This window comes from Apis laboriosa, unplaced genomic scaffold, assembly GCF_014066325.1.
Source record: "Apis laboriosa isolate Shangri-la unplaced genomic scaffold, ASM1406632v1 scaffold29_cov151, whole genome shotgun sequence".
In the NCBI taxonomy this organism is placed as follows: domain Eukaryota; kingdom Metazoa; phylum Arthropoda; class Insecta; order Hymenoptera; family Apidae; genus Apis; species Apis laboriosa.
In genome coordinates this window covers 363,023-380,847 of record NW_025222728.1, presented here as the reverse complement: position 1 = coordinate 380,847, position 17,825 = coordinate 363,023, and the positions used below count along the sequence as shown (strand labels likewise).

At 43.2% G+C, this 17,825-nt stretch overlaps 1 protein-coding gene across 1 annotated transcript in view; it reads left to right on the top strand.

Moving 5' to 3' along the window:
- Positions 1-17,825, top strand: part of LOC122714398 (transcription factor Sp9-like) — a 75,159-nt gene that overhangs the window by 11,315 nt on the left and 46,019 nt on the right. The gene's annotated exons all lie outside the window — the stretch shown is intronic.

The following is a 17,825-nucleotide window of genomic DNA, read 5'->3' as shown; positions in this document are numbered from 1 at the left end:
TACCCCTTTTAAAATTCTTTTGACAAATTTCTCGATTACGAAACGAAACGAAACGAGATAAACGTCCAAATCCAAAATTCTCTCTCTCTCTCTCTCTCTCTCTCTCTCCTCGATCCTTTCTTCGCGAATCAAACGATATTTCGATCAATTATCTTTAAGGCTTTAAGGTTTCTCTAATAGAGAAAATAGTATACGAATATGAGATTTTTACAAATGATGATATTTGTAAATGATGATTTTACAATTATGATAGTTCGAGGAGTTTCAATTACGAATCACCTTTCGAATTTTTTACTCTGAATTCACAATCCACAATCGCGATTACGATTAGGACAAGTTGAAGTTGAAATTGACATTTTTATCGAAAGATTGTTACGAATGATGGAAAAACATTGCCACTCGTATTATCCAAAAACCGGAAAAGGATTGGATTCGCACGATCGGCTTCGAGGGAGAGAGATGTTCCCACGTAAGTCCGAAGCTTTAAGCCGTTCCTTAGAGATCGGTCGGCATGAAAACGGGGATAATTGTGGCTCCGTAAATACCGCTACTTAATACCCAGCGCGCTGTACATACGTAGATACGCGTGCATAGCTGGTCGCGGCCGTACACGAGATATTAGCCCCTCCGTTCGTGGCAACGCCGGTGCCCGTTTAGAAATCGTCCCTCCCCCTCCTCCCCGCCCCAGCGAGTAGTGTAGAAAACGAGGTAATTGTACGCGGCGGTTGTTGTACACTGTTGTACAACTAAGATATGCGTTTCCGCCGCGGATCTGGCTCCGGTGCAATTTCACGCCGTTGCGGCCACCGATTCCCTTCCTAAATCTTTATTTCCCTATGCCGGCATACAGAGACCGGTCGTGACATACCTGGTTAACGATCCCTTCTTTTGCATTCAATCGCGTTCCTTCTTCCTAAGGAGTTCTGAAAGGATCTCTCTCTTTCCCTATCGATGATATCGAGGAAAGTTTCGAAGAAGGAGGAAATATATTTTTAGGATTGGACGAAATTAATTGAAATTATATATTTTCTTTTCGATTGTTATGTTGTTTATATAACTTCAGGGTAACGAATCTCGTTTATAAAAGTCAAACGTGGATTTATCCGTGGATTGTTCATTCGGAAGGTAAAAATCGGTTTTTTTAAAATGAAATTTTGACGCGTCGAAACGAAAGCAAAATGGAGAATCCACGGGAGGATTCTGTGAGAGCGAAGCGCTAGTTTATTTACAAAAGTGTCAGATAGTTACACGGATCGATAGTGATGGATGGTCGATGGATAAAAAGGTGATTACGGAAATTGAGTTGAAACGAATCGGTACGGTAGGGTTGATTTCTGCGATGCTACGCACGTCGTCGAAGATCGATCGGTCGCGTACCATCAAAGCTCCGAGGCGCGACACGTACGCGCGATGATTGTAATCGTCAGATGGATCATCGACGCTCTGGAATCTCGAAACCGAAATCGAGGAGTTGAACCCTGAAGAGGAGGGAAAGGGATAAAGACAGATTGAGAATCAATCGGCGATATTTAATACAAATCTATCGAATTACCGCAATAATTACGCAACGTGTCGATTATGAGAATGATAACATCTTGTTTCATCCGTCAGAGAGAACTGGATTCGCGTCAGGAACGAGGAATTTCAAGCATTTCAATTTATTTTATCTCTTGCGTTTTCTCTTCACACGTTCGTTGATGAATTCACTCTTCGAATTCGAGCATCGACAAAACGCCATTTTACCTTGAACGTGAACGTGTCTTCTCGCCGTTACTTAATAATTCCAACTTTGTTGATAATTTGCCGAGTCAATTTTAACATTTTATGTAAACAGAATTACAGATAAGCAAAATACACGAGCGCAATAATGTTGCCCGCCGTGAATGGCATTGACGATTGAAATACCTTTCAACTAGGAGATATGGGCTAATTTGCATTTGTTTGATAATCCGTTTGGCCGATGAATATATATATATATATATACACACATATATATTTTTTTAACGTAAAAAAAAGTTGCACAAGTAGCGTGCAACTCGAGGTGGAAATTGGTCTCGATAATAAAACGGGGCGGGATAGAAATGTTCCATTAAATATTTTTAAAGATACGGAGGAGAAAACGATTTAATCGATTTGATCGAGGCGGGGGTAATCGTCCTCCACGATTAATTACTTACGAGAACCCGTTTCAACGTCATCTGTATGATCGTAAACGAATCGGAAAAGAATAAGGAAATTAGGAAGTTGCAGTCGTTCCTCTGCTCGATCTCTTGGCTCGAGGATTTAATTGGGAACGTCCCTCGATAACTCGAGCAATGGCTAATTGTGGTTTTCTTTGGCGAGTCGTAGATTTATCGCCGTTGAAAACTGGTTTGTCATTTCTTTCTTTTTTTTTTTTTTTTCCTTTTTTTTTTTTTCCTTTTTTTTTTCGATCTGTTCGAATAGTCGCGGAAACAGGAATGCGGACGATCGCGGTCATTCTTCGTATCGTATGAACCTATCCACTGGATCACCTCGTTCTTGATTAATGCGCACGATATATTCGATCCGCGTGAACGGGTTAATATAATAAAATAATCGTTTTCGCGGGAAAGATGGATTTTCTCCTATTTTTTTTTTGAGCCGGGTTAAGTAAGCGGGAAAAGAGAACGAAAGAAGAATCATCCTTTTTTTTGGAACGTTTAGCTGGCAGGCTTCCGCGTAACATAGTTACCACCAACCAACCGATGGAATCGTGACCGTTTCCGAGGAGCCGACAGAAAATAACGTTATTATATGTCTTAAACTCTTGGCCGCGTAGATCGGCGAAAATTCAGCACGCGATCCACGGATTTCTTCGCCGTGGCGCCACGACCTTGAGTCACGTTGAGCTAACCCTCGTTAATGAAGAACCTCGATGGCCTCCGAAAGTTGAAAATATATATACCGATTCCTCGATCTTTCTTCCCCGATCTTATTTCTTTCGTTTTTTTTTTTTTACGCAACTATCGTCGTAGTGAAAAATAGAATTTTTTTTTTTTTTTTGTCGATTACATAAAAGATCGACACGCGAGGTAAAGACGAACGTCTCAACCGGATGTCTCTCTCTCTCTCTCTCTCTCTCTCAGGAATTATTATGGAAACGTCGAAGCGGGGGCCTTCGTTCCGTTTAACCCTGTCCCTTTTTTTTTTTTTTTTTTTTTTTCGTTTTTAAGATCAAATAAGCAAATAGGATGTTTAATATTCGTAATTATCGGCCACCATCGGCTCTCCTTATCATTATTATACGAAGCGTTATAAAAACTGTTTTACGCCGTGTAATTTAATTTTCCGTCAATTTGTCTCTGACAGGATCGAATGATTTAGATAAATTGCGAAGTACCGAAGAATAAATATGACGCGAAATGAAAAAAAAAAAAAAAAATGACGTTAATCATCATATCATTAATCTTGCCGATTACGCCTCGAACTCGTGAACTTTCGAATGCGTAATAACGTACGTTATTGTATATACATATGTACATGGAATTCGAATTATTTTTTTTTTTTTTTTTTTTTTTTTTTTTTTTTTTTTTTTTTTTTTTTTTTGAGAATCATTCATCATCGTGCACAACCATTGTCGCGTAACTTTTTAATCACGCGGGATAGATGTACACACAGATTACATTCGAGAATATCGACTTGAATATCGATCGTATGTAAAAAAACGATTCGATTATTTCTCATGTACAATCTCGATGTATACAAGTTAATCTTTGAACTGGGCAATTATTAGCGAGACTCGTTGTCAGTTTCGTATAATTAGTCTCAATTACAATTACAAAACGTCGGTGAATAATTATATCTTTTGGAATCTTTATCTCCCTCGTTTTCTATTATAATAATAGAAATGTTATTATTTATTGCCACGTTGTTACGATAACGTTACTACCGAGGCGTTAACGCCCGGGAAATTGTTGGCAAGGTTAAATTAACCAATTAACCGATAGAAAGATTCGCTTTTTCGAAATTTCCTTTTCTTCCCTCCCCTTCTCTCTTCTCGAAACGCGCTCCATTTCCAAAAATGCGTTGCGTTAAAATTTTTTATCTGACGGTAAAATAAAGTAAAGTAAATTCTTCGTGGAATAAAGTAAAGTAAAATAAAGTAAAGTAAATTCTTCGTGGAATAAAATACGAGGGCGATAAATGTTAATGAAATTCATGAGGATAAAGCGGGCAGGCCGAGTTCTATCGTATCTATATATATATATATATATATATCGCTCGAGGATTGCAATTTCATTTTTTTTTTTTTTGCCGCTCCCCTCGCACGAGTATAAGTGTACTTCGAGAAGGAAGATATTTATCAGCACACTTTTGCCCCACTTTTCTTCTTCGTAATTTTTCTCCCCGAAAACGATTACGATACTCTCTCCTATCTCTCTCTCTCTCTCTCTCTCCTCTTCTTCTCACAACGATTTCACGGGAATGGAACACGTCGAAAGGATCGTGGATCGTGGAAAGGACGGAAGGAAGGAAGGGAGATAAAACGGATAATATAAAAACGTTTATAGAAGGTGGCGCGAAATTGGTGAAACACCGCGTCAGCATCCGGGTCGAACACACGATCTTCCGGAATTGTCGCATTCATCGATTCTTGCGGTCACGTCGCTCACAATTCCCTCCCTCTCTCTCTCTCTCTCTCTCTGCTATTTTCCCTCTCCTCCCCTCGGAATCGAGCTCTACTTGGCCACCACCCCCTTTCTCCTCTCTCGCATTCACCCTCGAATCCCATTGGCATTTACCGGCAATACCACTCAGGGAAAACCAAAGATGGTTACCGAGTCAGCACTTCAACGTCGTTCCATCCCTCCATACCTCCTTGTTCCTCTCGATATACCGAGCAGGGAGAGGGGAGGAGGAGAGATGACACAGGATTGTTCGACTATATACTCCTCGAGGAGGAGTTCTTTTTTTTTTCTCTTTGAGATTATTTATATCCTCAAAGATAATCCGTTTCGAAGATGCGTTGAAAGAAGGGAAAGCTTCCGTTCGCTGGTATATAACGTGCTATTTAATTATCTCAACACCTCGTTCCTCCCTCTATATATAATTTGATCAGAAAAATAGATCGAGTTCCGTTGGATGTTATCGCGATTAGAAAAGGAACAAAGTTGTGGAAAAAAAAAAAAAGAAAAAGAGATTTATACGATACGCGGAGAGGAAGAGGAAGAGGAGAGGAAGGAAGAAACGTTTAGGTTAACTCTAACTCTAAGGAAGGAGCACGGATAATAATCCGTGTACATCCTCGCAGCCACGCTACAGCCAATTAATCCGGCAATCACGAGCGGTTCTCCGCTTCGCTCCACCTGTTTTATTTGCTATTAAGAAGGTATACGTGTGTATGTGTGTGTATATATATATGTATATATATATGTATATATTGCACGCAGGGCAGGCCGCGCCATTGCGTTGTTCACTTGCGAAGGGAGGGAGGGAAAGAGCGACGAGGGGAGGATGGAGGGTAAGCAGGCTCGATTCTCGATCTCGACTCGATTCGAGAGAGTGGGCGTCGACTCGGGGAATGGAGGATCGGAGGACGGATATTTTGTCGTGGAAATTTTCGTTACACCGATTTTCCAGTATCAGCGACCACGATAATAATACGAAGTTCTCTTCAAGATTTTCCTTTCTCGTATCGAACATACTTTGTTTCTTCCTTCTCTTTCTTCCTCTTCTTCTTCTTCTTGTGCGTCTCATCCACCTTGGTGGCCGGCTCGCTGCGCCACCACGCAGACGTATCGTAATACGAAGTACGAGTCGAACGTGTTCTCGAATCCCATCCCGTCCCTTCCGTTCTCCCATACACTTTTTCTCTTTCTCTTTCTCTCTCTCTCTCTTTGTAAAATATACTCGAGCGTCGTATACTGTATATCAGCTTGCAAAGGTTAAGCAAAGGAACGAAAGGGGGAGAGGGGGTTCTATTAAGAGAGTCGATACCGGAAATAGAAGCTTCGTTCGTCCGTTTCACCTTTTTTTAAATTCACCCGCCATTTCGAACCGCCCCCCTCTCTCTAAGAATTTTTCTTTTCTTCTTTTCTCTCGCGAATATGCGATATGCATCTTCCTCGATGACTTCGATCTCGTCGAGGGATGAAGTAGCGCTCTCTCGAACTATATAAACTCCGCCACTATTTTGATTCCCAGCATTTGGCATGATGGTACGCGCGTCCCCCCTCCCCTCCTCTCATGCAATATTGATGACCCGCCGCGGATCAAATGCCCCATGATAGCCCTCTCCACCCCACCCAACTACCCACCATCCATCCACCCCAACCGGTATCCTGATTGCGAAGCGGGTCAGAGCCACTGATTTTCAATGGATGGGAGCCGAATTTAAACTATGATTATACCCCCCGCGTCGTCTAAGTACGGGCCTCGAGGTCGAGCTAATGAAGCCTCGCCGAATTAGCGGCACATAAATTGTGCACACTTTCGAGCTTAGATAACGACACGTGGCCGCTATCACGAAAATTAGCAGCACGTGGGGCTGGGCGATAATTACTTTTTACGATATACATATATATATATATATATATATATACACACACGTGTACATTGAAATACGAAGCTAACGCAATATTCGTCTTTTGTCGAATCGGTTGTTCGACGATTCCTCCTTTTCGTCATCGAATCGCGAGTTTCTCGAGTTAGCAAGGAAGTTTATTGATTTTTGGTAGGAAGAAAAAAAGACGTATATAAGTTTCAATAGGAATATTTGTCCGGGATAAGGAATTTTCGAACGTTTCATCCCAGTGTTTCAACGAGCGCGGCGTTTCGTTGTCTTTCCACGTTCGTTCCATTATCGTCGGTGGAACGGCACGGATTTGGAGGGAGGGAGGGAGGAGGAGGGGAATCGAAAGGGGGGGAAGGAAATCTGGTTCGGAGTCGTCGTTTTCGATAAGACAAGGAAAGGGCATATCGGCGAGTCGATCCACGCAATTTTCGTTAATATTAGGTCGTTGAAATGGCCAATTTCACGAGCCGGTGAAAAAGATTAGCTCGCAACGCAAGATGAAAAGTAAAATTTATTTACCTCGCAAATTTCATTCGTCTCTGTTCCACTGTTTTATTTCGCGAATATAGGTACAAAGATAAATATTGATGATCTCTGTATAATTTTATATATATATTTTAACGAGATTTCAATCAAAACATTACGATAATGTTACGTCTCTATGATAAAACACGTACAAGATTAAGAAATTGGGATATCTCTAATAATTGGAAATGTTGAAAATCGACAGGAGGATTCGTCCAATTTTCACTTTTACCCGGCCGGGTTTAAATGCTGTTTAATTACCTGTCGTAAGCACGTAGCTCGAATGAAAAATATACACGGGCAAAATTAATACGGCAATTAATCTTGCCCGTGTCAGACGCGAAAATTATGATCGCTTTATGTAGCGTTGTATGTCCAACTGACAAGAGACCCGAGGTAATGTCAGGGTTGGTACACATTTTTCCACGGATGGGAGAGAAAGGGGGAGAAAAAAAGAAAAAAAAAAAAAGAAAGAAAGGAAAGGAGCGCGCGAATATGGCGTAATCTCGAGACGAGATGGGGCTTTTTTTTCTTGTTTCTTTCTTCCTTCCTTCCTTCCTTTCTACCTAAGATGCGCGCGTGGAATGTGAATCGCGGCGGGAAACGGGACACTCATTCTTACCATAATATTCCGACGTCACTTGCAGAGGGTGTCCCTTTAATAATTTATTAGCGAGGCTGCTAGCGGAACAGGGAGTCCCCTGATTGTGTCGTGTCGTCTGTCCCCGCCATTGTCGGGAGGGGGGAGGGGGCAACGCTCGCCACGGGTGGTCCTTGACACGATCCTTGGTACTTTGGACGCTGTAGCTGTTGTTAATACCGCAACCGTCGATCAATTATTTATGATACGATCCTTTCCAATCGTGGACACTCTCCTTTCGAACGATTTCGCCGAAATACTTATCCCCCCTCCTCTCCCCTAATCAAGGGGTAAAAAGCGTCGAATCTTTTTCTCTCTTCTTTCTTTCTTTCTCTCGAATTTTGAATCGAGCCAAGGAACGAATCGTGTTTTCGTCTTAGATTTTGGAATCGAATTTGTTAACGTCGCACGGTTATTAATAATTTTCCTCTTCCCTATCTCTCGCCTTTATCGGCGAACGTTTTATTATTATTCGAAGCTATCAATTACACGGATCCTTAAAAAATCGTTGCTATTAATCGAGGCATTAAGGTCCGGCCGTTAGTCATCCCACGGCCTTTCCCTCTTCCGCTGCGAGACGAGAGACGACTCGATACGTGGATGTATCTACGCTCCTTACCCCGATATCTCTTTCACGCGATTTCCACGGCCTACGCGATATCTCCGTACTTTTATCTCCGTTTGATTTACACGTGCGGCTGGATCGATCCTCGAGCCACGTTCCCGCCTCGATAAATCAGCCTTACGGGCGTTTATCTAAAATATTAATTAAACGATCTTCGATCGCGAGAGGAGGAGGAGGAGGAGGAGGAGGAGGAGGGGAAGGGAGAGAGAGAAAAAAAAGAGGAAAAATATAATAGTGAAATATTCTCTCGAAAACGCGCATCGATACGCGTGTATCGATTGACAGAGACGGAGGAGATGATAAGGAGCCTGGTCCCGTGGATAAGAAAGACGAAGATCCACCACCGGTCGTAAATCGAGTTTCGTCGTATACAAGTGGCGCGCCTCCCATCGTCGTTCGCGATCTGCCCGCGTGCGAATTAATCCACCGACGGGCCGTGCGTACGTGTTTCCACGCTGCATACGTGTACACGAGCGTGTGCGTGAGTGATACATGCGTATTTCGGGCCGCGTATATAATAACAGGTTGCCAGTGCAGGGCCAGCTCCCCTGTCCCCTCCCTGCCTCTCCTCCACCAGTGATGTATGCGCTAATTGTGAGGCCCTTCGCTTCCTCCCTCCTCCTCCTCTTCTCTTCTTCTTCTTCTTCTTCTTCTTCTTCTTCTTCTTCTTCTTCCTCCTCCCTCCCTTCCTTCCTTCTTTCCCGTTTCCTTTCCTCGAGAAGGAGGTTTAAGTTTAATCGGCTTACGATTTTTCAATTTAAGAAGAGGGAGGAAAGGCGCATGCGCAATCGAAATCGCGCAGATGAAGATCGCCGGCCGATATATTTTTCTCGGTGTCGTCCAACGATTTTGAACGCGCTCGTCGCGTAAATTTATTTCGAAGGGGACTCGTCGGATAAGGACTCGTTCCTCCTTTCGCCCAAAGGGTTTCGACATCTGGCGGGAAAGGAGAGGGGGAGCTACTCTGGCAAAATGTATCGGCAAGCCCGAAGCGGGCAATTAAGTAATTAAACAAATCTGTCGAAGGCGTTATGAATGAGCCGACGCACGCCCTTCGCGGAATGAAAAAGATGGAAATATGCAGGGGGAGGGGAATGCAGAGAACACGCGCGATATTTTTATATATCGTTCGACGACGATAGAAGAACGATTATTATCGATTTTGGAAAATTTTGAATCAAGTCGAAAAGTTCTTCTTCGAGTTTAGTTATACGAGAAATGAAATTTTTAAGAAAGAATTAAGGGAATTTTTTGAAGAATGAAGCCGATCCATTTTCACGCATGCATCATCTTCCATCCACCTGTTTCCACGAGTAAATCGATATCCGTACGTAAAGAAATTGCTCGTTCGTTTGGAAAGGAAAAAAAGAATTCTTCGAAAATTAAACATAATAATCGAAATTACAATGGCGGAAGTTACAATTAGCAATATATTATTTTACGTTGTTTCGACCACGTTAATTTACCGACCACGTGTTTTCGAAAAAGCAGATAAGCGACGATCGCGTTGCAACGAACACAATTAATGCAATATATCTCCCGAACAAGAATTTTCCTCAAAAATTCTTTAATCCTGAGTGAATAATGATCGAAATGACGAGAAAAGAGGGGGGAAGAGCTGTTTAGCTCCGTTTTACGACGCGTGTCGGTCTCGCTCTGTCAATCTCGTTGGCGCGCAATCGAGCACGGAGCGAGCATTATCATCATTGCTAGTCTCTCACTCCCAAGTTTAATCAAACGCTAACCAGCGGAGATTTAATCTACCGCAGACTCCCCCTGGTTTTCCCTATCCACCGAAAACCCCTGCCTGCCCCCCTCCCCCCTCCCCCTTCTCCTCTCTCCCCCGGAAAGCCTCGCGGCATCATCATTCGTTCCTCGTCCTGCGTGCCTTCCTCCACCCCCTCCTTCCCCTCCCACGTTCGATTTGCCAGCGCGGGTAATGTAATCACAACACTCGGGGGGGTGGCCTCGTTATTTATAGGCGCTCTATTTGCGCCAATGGAGGCCGATTTCGGGAGGGGGGCGATGATATCGACTCCCGGCCACGATTAAGGGCCCTTCCTTCTGTGCCCCTCTCCCCTTCGGAGACGGGGACGTTAAACGTCGAGTCTTGTTCTTAAGAGGGGGGAGGAGGCGAAGGGGACGGAAGAAAAGTAATCCTCGGGATCGGGGGGAGTTGGATGTGTTAATCGAGTGTGGTGTGTCTCGCGTGTCGATTCGTCAGCTTCGAAACGAGCGGTCGAAGGAGAAAGTTTACGAGGAATATAGAGGAGCGACGAAAGAGAATTAGATGGTAGGCGACACGAAGGGGGCAAACTTCGCTTCCTTGAGTAGCACGTAGCGTGGGAAAAAGTTTCGCGAGCGACTCAACACGCCCACGTGTCGACCGGGAGAGAGAAAGAAAGAAGCGTCGAGTGTGACTTCCGGTTCATTGATTCGCGGATGATACGTTGCGATACACTTTGGATAGAAATGACTAACGACGAGTTCTCGATTGAAAAGCTTAAGGGAAAGTTTATTCGTATACTTATGTCGCGATGCTTCGAAACTTGGGTTCGCAGATACACTTCGATTTATCGTGGACAGATGTAGAATGTTTGAAGAAGTTATTATTTAAAATATATATATATATATAGAAAGCCGGTTTAAAACTTTCGCGAAAAAATTAGGAAAATTTCTTACTGATAAACGACTCGAAGGAATTAAGAGAAGAAATTGAATTGAATTGAAGAATGGAAAATATAGGTAGATTGGAAATTTCTGCACTACGACAAACACCCGTTTCTATCGTCGTGCATTCGATTTCGAGAGAATAAAGAATTTGCAGGCTGGCCAATAAGATCGTCGCAGGATCTCGATTGTTGATGACACGTTGTTACCTGGAAACATCGTGCAACGTGCGTTTATATGCGGGATAGAAGCTGGCCAGGTGTGTCCGTCACCGTGAATCGAATTTATTTATTTTTTCACGCTTGTAAAAAAACAAATTGTTCCGAGCGACTGGTACGCTTTATATCCACGGAGAAATTGTTGGAGATCGTTTCGAGGAGTTTTTACGAGTTTTGGAAACAAGTTGGACGGTGGCAGATCGTGGCAGGCCACCTCGAGAAATTTTTCCAAGTTTGTTCAAGGGCGGTAGATCGGTATCTCTGTCGAGGTAATTACCAGAGGTTGCGGTGGCTGTGCGGGGATCCGACCAAAGATAAAAATTTTGGCGCGTGGGCCTCCTCTCCACGGGTTTCCAGACATTCGGTATAAAAAAGGCGCCGCTCCGATCCTTCGAGAGTATACACCTGCGAGGGAATACTTGGTGGAACACCTCGAGGATATATCTCGTTCCAATGATGCTTTTAAAAGTTAAAAGATACGCGAAGATTTCGAAACTTTTATTTTATTAGCAAAAATAATGGGGGAAAAAGACGACGAAGAAGAGATTTACTTTTTAATATATTATTCCTCGTTTATATTACGATTCTGTATTACGCGGTTGGAAGATCGTAAATGCGTTTGAAAAGAAACGCGTGCGGATTAAACGCGAGAGCTTTTATATAAGCGTTTAATTTGCATTTTAATCCGATGTGGCAATGAGCGGAGGGGCGGGGATGAAGAAAATGTTACCTGCCATCTTGAGAGGAGAGAGAAATTTTAATAGAGCGTGCGAGTGTGTGTATGCGTGCGTGGAACGTTATCGATATTATCGCCGATAATACACTCCTTCCCCCGGATTGAGACGTTGTCGATGATTTCGATCTTGGCGTCGTGGTGGAAAAGGAAGGGAAGCCTTGTCTTTCACGGTGATCCCGCCACGGGTGGGGCTTGCCGCGAACTCGCCAATTACGCAATTAAATTGTCATATGTCGGACTCGTCGGTATCGTTACGAGCGATACGCGATTCCGCGTTGCATAATCGGATCGATAGCGAGTAATCGAGGTTATGTAGTACAACCATGGATGACGATTCGAAATCTCGAGTAACATTTTTCCTTCTTTAATAATTATTACAAGGATGTGTAAATCGAAATGGAACTACTACCGGTTCGAGAATGTGTATATATATGCTCTCGATTATTACAACGTGTAATCGAAATAGAATTGTTACTGGTCTGAAAATGTGTATCAAGGAGGGAGTAAAAGTACATTTTTACCGTATTTCGTTCTTTAATAATTATTACAAGGATTCGTACAATATATAAAATGGAACTATTACTGGTTCCAAAATATACACATATATATGGTCTCGAATTATATATCAGAGAGGAGGAGGAGAAAGTAAAAATAATATTTTTCACCGTTTTTTCTTCTTTAATAATTACAATTTATTACAAGAATATGTAAATCGGAATGGAACTATTACTAGTCCAAGAATGTATATCGAGGGGAGGAGGAGGGAGTAAAAGTAACATTTTTCACCGTGTTTCTTTCTTTAATAATTATTACAAGGATTCGTACAATATATAAAATGGAACTATTACTGGTTCCAAAATATACACATATATATGGTCTCGAATTATATATCAAGAGGAGGAGAAGAAAGTAAAAATAATATTTTTCACCGCATTTCCTTTAATAATTATTACAAGAATGTGTAAATCGAAATGGAACTACTACTGGTCCAAGAATGTATATCGAGGGGAGGAGGAGGGAATAAAAGTAACATTTTTCACCTTGTTTCCTTCTTTAATAATTATCACAAGGATGTGTAAATCGAAATGGAACTACTACTGGTCCAAGAATGTATCAAAGGGAGGAGGAGGGAGTAAACATTTTTCACCGCATTTCTTTTAATAATTATTACAAGGATGTGTAAATCGAAATGGAACTACTATCGGTTCGAGAATGTGTACATATATATATATATATATGCTCTCGATTATTACAACATGTAATCGAAATAGAATTGTTACTGGTCTGAAAATGTGTATCAAGAGGAGGAGTAAAAATAAAATTTTTCACCGTGTTTCCTTCTTCAATAATTATTATAAGAATGTAAATCGAAATGGAACTACTACTGGTCTAAGAATGTATATCGAGGGGAAGAGGAGGAAACAAAAGTAACATTTTTCACCGTGTTTCTTTCTTTAATAATTATTACAAGGATTCGTACAATATATAAAATGCAACCATTACTGATTTGAAAATGTATACATATATATATGGTCTCGAACTACGTATCAAGAGGAGGAGGAGGAAGTAAAAATAATCATACAATGTGTATGAAATCGAAATGGAACTATTACTGATTCAAGAATGTATCAAGGGGAGGAGGAGGGAGTAAAAGTAACATTTTTCACTGCATTTTCTTTTTTAATAATTATTACAAGGATGTGTAAATCGAAATGGAACTACTACTAATCCAAGAATATATCGAGGGGAGGAGGAGGGAGTAAAAGTAACATTTTTCATTTCGTTTCCTTCTTTAATAATTATCACAAGGATGTGTAAATCGAAATGGAACTAATCCAAGAATATATCGAGGGGAGAAGGAGGAAATAAAAGTAACATTTTTTACCGCATTTCCTTTAATAATTATTACAAAGAATCGTGCAATGTGTAAATCGGAATGGAACTACTACTGGTCCAAGAATATATCAAGGGGAAGAGGAGGGAGTAAAAGTAACATTTTTCATTTCGTTTCCTTCTTTAATAATTATCACAACTATGTGTAAATCGAAATGGAACTAATCCAAGAATATATCGAGGGGAGGAGGAGGAAATAAAAGTAACATTTTTCACCGCATTTCCTTTAATAATTATTACAAAGAATCGTACAATGTGTAAATCGAAAAGGAATTATTACTCATCCGAAATCCATATATATATATACATATATATCTGATCTCGAACTACATATCGACGGATGGAAGGGGGAAAAAAATTCGAAGCGATTGGTTGTTGGGTCGAGTCGCGTTACCTCTGAATTAAAGGCTTAATTCCAGTAATCTTCGTGTCAGGCTGGCTTCTGATCCAGGCCGATGGCCCTTGAGAGAGAGAGAGAGAGAGAGAGAGAGAGAGAGAGAGAGAGAGAGAGATGCTCACCTAGCCGGTAGGTGCACACACCGAATAATAATACATCGAGTGGAAGAGAAATAAAAGGGCGAAGGAAGGTGTATCTTGGGTTGGAAGTAAGGGAGTAAGAAGGGGAGGGGAGGGGGAAAGGAGGAGAGATTCGATAATTACTACCGGGAGTCGTGGAGGCGGCCATGGAATCCTCCTCCCGCAACGAGCGCAAACGCGCAATTATTCCCCATTCGCCATCCGACGGAGATCTCCGATTCCGAGTTTCCTGCACGCGTCCACCAGATAAACCGGCTCCCGGTATTCGATCTCGATACATACATACATACATGCATACATATATATTCCAAATCGAGTAATTTTCTCCAAAGGAAAGAAGGAAAGAGGGAAGAAGAAAAAGAAAAGAAAAATCGTACGTGCGTGCTCGTCGACAGTTTCTCTCCTCCGGATGGTCACGGTCTGACGCTTCTAATCGGCGATGAATGAATGAAGTTAACGCGCTCCTCTCTTAAGAAACCGCAGACAGAATTTGAAGCGAGGAAGAACGAAGAATCGATCTCCCTCCCTCTCCCCCCTTGCTGCGAAAAACACGAGATCAAGAAAGAAAAGTGTGCATATATATATAAAATGGGAGGACGGTTCGAAAATGCGCGCGACATTCCGGCGATGTTTCCCTCCCCCTTCCCTCCTCGCGCGTATTTTTGGCACCGGGGTGCATCCACGGTTCGGACGTGTTCAAGGGAAGCGGGTTCGGCGTCTTTGCCCTCCGCTTCATGGACGAGCGAGTGCGGTCGCGGTGGGCGTGGTGGAGCCGCAGTCAGAGAACCGTGACGCATCGAGCGCACGCTGTTCACGCGCGCGCACGAGAGCGCGAGAGCATGACACACGTTTTATACACGCGCGCTCGTACGGGACGGAACGGCGCGTGCGTTTCTTTTTTCCCCCTCATTGTTCTTTCACCGGTCGTAGGACGGACGTTTGTCACGTAAGACGTGATCGTGACTCGTAAAGATTCGTTCGTTTAAACTCGCGCGACCAGGGACGCAGGAGGGAAGAGAGGCTCGATATCGAGTCAGACAGAATCGGCGGCGATTTGCAGCTCGAAGGTTGCCAGCTTTCCTCTTCGAGATGGCCGAAATTAATAAATTCAATTCGATCGTTCCAGCAAAAAGCTGTCCATTACCAGGCCAGATTCGAAGTTTGGAAAACTTTGCTCGCGGACAAGGGCGCGTTTCTTCGCCAGGTTTGAATCCCGTTTCCAGTAATTGTCCCACTGACACGAAAAGCAATTTGCGCGGTAACGGTAAAGGAGAGGTGGTGTCGATTCGTTCGTTTCGTGACGTAAGCTCGTTAGCCAGCTCCCTAACGTGCACTAGTGGCGGAATAATTATGGAAAATTATCGTCCCACGCCGGACTGGAGATGCTCGTCGAGCATGGAAAAAAGAGAGAGAGAGAGGAAAAAGAGAAATAAATCACGTAAATCAAAGGGATATCGCTATCCTTCTCCTCGAATCCGATAAATCACCCTCTCCAGCCAAAGATTTCACCAAAATATTTCTCACCAAATTTCGTTTCGAGAAATCGTTTGAGAGTAACAATTCCCCCGAATCTGTTTCCCAACAATTATCCCAAATTAATCGCTCTGAAATTTCCACAACTCTCGAATAGTATCACGTGCCTTCGCTCCCTGATCCATCGTCTGCTCTAACTTCGTAAAGATCGAAGGGACGGATGTTCTGACGAAAATGAACGAATCTTTTCCGTGAGGATGACCGATCGAACGATGGTTCGAAACGATGGTTCGGCCCCCCTCCGAGAACGAGCGACGTTACCACTCCCAATGTTGTTCACCGTGTGCGCGTCAGCCGTAAGTAATGACAATGGGATGACTGGCCAAGCGTTAAACACCTGCGTTTAAACCGCCACCTTATCTCGCGGATCCCGCTGTTAGGACAGGTTTTTCGCTATCGTTGCCCGTCCACGATTAGTCGGTGCGCCCATCGCTTTGGGTGGTCTCGAAAAACTTTGACGCGTCCACCCTATTGTGATACGACGCGTCTCCCCTCCCCCTCCCTTGTCTCTGGTGCTCACTCTGCGACTCATCCCGCACCAGTCGAGTCCGAAAGCAGCGTAGAGGAATCCATCGCCTCGCCTCCATCGTCCGCTCTTCCCTCGATCTTCTCGCGGGATCGAGAGCACTTCCGTCCCGTCCAATTGGGAATTTAATCGGGATAATTGTTCGTTACGTAGAGGCAGAGCAGGGGGGAATTCTTCTCGAGGCTTCTTGTTGAAGGCGAATTCTTAAAAAGTTTGGGGCAGCCCTCGAGAGGGAAAGAGAGAGAGAGAGAGAATATTTAATGGGGACACGTTTTCGCGAAGACGGAAGTAATTAAGTAAGTTCCTTCTTCGAACACCGTCCTCCTCCCCCCCTGTCGCGGGATTGACGATCGATATCAGCGACGAATTCTGAATTCCGGCTCACCCTTGTCCTCCTCGTCCCCCATGACGACGGCACGCACACCTCCATCTTATTGATCTGACATCCCTGTCCGTGTTAATTATTCCGCGGCCGGCTTATCGTCGCTCTGGAAACAATTTGTTAGATGCGGCCGAATATTATACTTTTAAATAGAGGGCAAGGAGTGTAGCGATGGTGATGCTTCACGATGAATCGGTGAATCTGTGTTTAGCGCGAGTCTATTTCTATGGATCGAAACGAGTGATGATCGTATAATTGGGCAAAGGGTGTACAATCTTTTTTTTACAGCGATAAGATTATAAGCTTGCAATTAAATTATCGTTGGAATGTCGGGAGAAAGACGCTGGTATCGCGCTAACAAGAAGCTCGCGTCGTCTGCAATTCTGCAAATCTTATCGTTCAATGCAGATGTCGCGTTCGTCCCGATAAGAGATACGCTAATTGAGCGTTTCTTTTTTTCTTTTTTTTTCTTTTTTTTTTTCGAGAGGAGCGTCGATATTTATCGAGGGCCACGAAGAATTTCGACGCGTGCGAAAATCGCAGGTGCGACCGATTCGTGCGTAGCATCGAACTCTTCCTGGTCACTTCCGTTGAATATTTATCGACGTTCTTCTCTTCTTGTTTGTAGCCGGCCCGGTTGAATTTAAATATCGCAGCTTTCGCGTCCTCCATTTTTCCTCGGCCCGGTACTCGCCCGGTAGCTCGCGATTATTTATAGGCACGGAGTGTGCGTGAGTGCGTGCGCCAAGAAACGTTCCGGATAAAAGAAAAATCGCGAAAACACGGTGGCGGAATAACGAGGTGACAAGTCGAGCTATGTTTAGAAATCTTGTACGCGTGCAAAGCAAACGCGCCATTTACGTTTCTATTTGCCCTCGTTTCTTGCGATTAAGATAAGATTCTTGATCCTCCGAAACCATCCGATCGTAAAAGAAGAAAATTTATCATACGCGATTACTAAAAACTCGCTGTACGAGGATCTTCTATCTCCCCCGCCATTTTATT